We start from the raw sequence: 3,286 nt of genomic DNA on the forward strand, positions 1-3,286 counted from the left end.
GATCTTATGGAGCAGAATAACATCATGTCATGGTTGTTTAAGAAATTGTAGAAGAAGAAGAACATCATGTCATAATTGTTCAAGAAATTATGGAGGAAAAAGAACATCATGTCATGACTATTCATGAAATTATGGATGAGGAAATGAAACATAAGCTGGCTATTGAACAACAACCAGCATTTGTTATTGTGAACTTGGACGAAGGAGAAGCAATTCGAGGTCAATGAGAAAAGATAGAAAGAATTGCCCCATTTATCATTGTTGAGCCCAATGGGCTTAGGCTAGGTCGGGTTGGGCTTTACCAGACTAAAAGAAATATATGGGTCGAGCCGGGCTGGGCTTTTTCTTCAAAATGAAAGCTCGAATCGGTGCCATGAGGTAGGGTTTAATAGGGCTCGTCAGGCCGGGCCAATTAGGCCAAAATTTGCAGGGCTGAAATGGGCTAACAATATAAATAAATAAATAAATAAAATTTATCAAAAATAAATAAACAGTAGGATTTGATTTGATAAGACCCAATTTCTTATACAACTTACAAAATTAAAAATTAAAGTCTCCGAAACAAAAAGATTACATTATTACAGAACAATTGAACTTCAAATTGTCTCCGATTCACTATCAACTACAAGCTCAACATAAAGATTATATTGCTAGATCCAACACATGTGCTGACATTGGAAGAACATGTGGAGGAACAACATCCAACACATTATGTTGAACACCTTGTGGAGGAAGAATAACATCATGTCATGGTTGTTCAAGAATTTGTGGAAGATGAGGAACATCATGTCATGATTGTTCAAAAAATTATGGAGGCTGAAGAACATCATGTCATGACTGTTCAAGAAATTATGGAGGACGAAGAACATTGTGTCATGACCATTTAAGAAATTTTGGAAGAGGGAATGCAACATGAGCTAGCTATTGAACAACAACCAGCAAATGTTGTTGTGAACATGGACGAAGGAGAAGCAATCCGAGGCCAATGAGAAAAAATAAAAAGGATTGCCCCATTTATAATTGGGATGTTGAGCCCAGTAGACTTAGGCTAGGCATGGCCGGGCTTTATTAGACTAAAAGAAATGTAGGGGTCGGGCCGAGCTGGGTTGGGCTTTTTCTACAAAATGAAAGCTTGAATTGTGTAGGTGGGAGACCAACATGTACTGATATTTGTAGAACAGGTGGAGGAAAAACATCCAACACATGATGTTGAACACCTTGTGGAGGAAAAAGAACATCATATCATGGTTGTTTAAGAAATTGTGGAGGAAGAAGAACATCATGTCATGGTTGTTCAAGAAATTGTGGAGGAGGGATTGCAACATAAGCTGGCTATTGAACACCAACCAGCAAATGTTGTTGTGAACTTGGACGAAGAAGAAGCAATATGAGGCCAATGGGGAAAGATAAAAAGGGTTGCTACATTTATCATTTGGATGTTGAGCCTAGTGGACTTAGGCTAGTACGGGCCTAGCTTTATTAGACTAAAGGAAATATACGAACCAGGCTAGGCTTTTTTTACAAAATCAAAGCCCGAGCCCATACCATGTGCTAGGATTTAACGGGCCTCGTTAGGTTGGGTCAAGTGGGCCAAAATGGACCGGGCAGAAATAGGCTAACAATATAAATAAATAAAAAGTTTTTTTATTGAAAAAAAATTAACAATAGGATTTGATTTGATAAAGCCCAATTTCTCATATAATTTACAAAAATAAAAATTAAAGTCTCCCGAAACAAAAAGAGTTGCACTCTATCACATTTGGATCTAAATGCTTGTTTAATGTTGCAGTGTCTGAGCTAGAAACATTTTCTGGGCGGTTGTGGACAAAGCGCCAAGAGTTCCAAGGCTCTCTTCATCACACTTTTACATTTTAATTTCATCAGTTTGATTGTCATCTTGGCCTACTTAAGTGATGTGGAAAATCTGACAATTCAAGCGCCACCTTTTCACTTTAAATTTGAGCCGCCACCCTTCCATGCATCCTTTCATTGAACTAAAAACATGCAATAAGTTGATAATTAAAAAAAAATTGCATACCTAACATCTCATAAGATCATCAATTATAACTGAAATCATTGTGTTATAAGTCATACCAAGTGTAGCAGCCATCCTCAGATGCACTAGCCCTGCGCTTGCCCCATTGAAGGATGATAAGCCCTATGACGATAATGAAAGCCTCAAGAACCCTACAACATAAACAAATCTACAATTAAGTCCTTTGAAAATTATCAATGCCTATAATAAATTTAGGTAAAGTAAAATATGTGGGAAACTCTGCAGTTTTTACCTTCTTACATGTAAGGATAGTCAATGGGTCAAGCTGGGCTGGGTTGGGCTAGTCCAGCGCAAGTTTAGTGGACTTAGGCTAGGTCGGGCCGGGCTTTACTAGATTAAAGGAAATATACGGGTCAGGGCAGGCTGGGTTTTTTTCTACAAAATCAAAGCCTGGGCCCGTTCCATAGGCTAGGCTTTTATTGGCCCTGTCGGGCTAGGCCAAGTAGGCAAAATGGGCGGGCTGAAATAGGCTAAGAATAAAAATAAATAAATAGTTTTTTTATCGAAAATAAATAAACAGTAAGATTTGATTTGATAAGGCCCAATTTCTCATATAGCTTACGAAAATAAAAATCAAAGTCTTTGCCAAACAAAAAGATTATGTTATTACAAAACAATTGAAATTTGAATTGCCTCAGATTCACTGTCATCCACAACCTTAATAAAAAGATTATATTGTTACATCCAACACATATGCTGACATTTGAAGAAGAGGTCAAGGAAGAATATCCGACACATAATGTTGAACACCTTGTGGAGGAAGAACATCATGTCATGGCGGTTCAAGAAATTGTGGAGGGAGAGCAACATGTGCTGACATTTGAAGAACAGGTGGAGGAAGAACATCCAACACATGATGTTGACCACCCTGTGGAGGAAGAAGAACATCATGTCATGGTTGTTCAAGAAATTGTGGAGGAAGAAGAACATCATGTCATGGCTATTCAAGAAATTGTGGATGAATGAGTGCAACATGAGCTGGTTATTGAACAACAACCAACAAATGTTGTTGTGAATTTGGATGAAGGAGAAGCAATCCGAGGCCAATGGGGAAAGGTAATAAGGGTTGTCCTATTTATCATTGGGATGTTGATCCTAATGCTGATTGAAGGCAACTCTATCCTTACAAAAAGAGGATTGAATGAGGGAATGAGGTCTAGTGTTTTTTTTATTTTAGAAAAACACACTAGCCTCCATTATGTTACTAGTGGCTATATCGATTACCAGGTT

This window comes from Prunus persica, chromosome G4 (genome assembly GCF_000346465.2).
Source record: "Prunus persica cultivar Lovell chromosome G4, Prunus_persica_NCBIv2, whole genome shotgun sequence".
Taxonomy (NCBI): Eukaryota; Viridiplantae; Streptophyta; class Magnoliopsida; order Rosales; family Rosaceae; genus Prunus; species Prunus persica.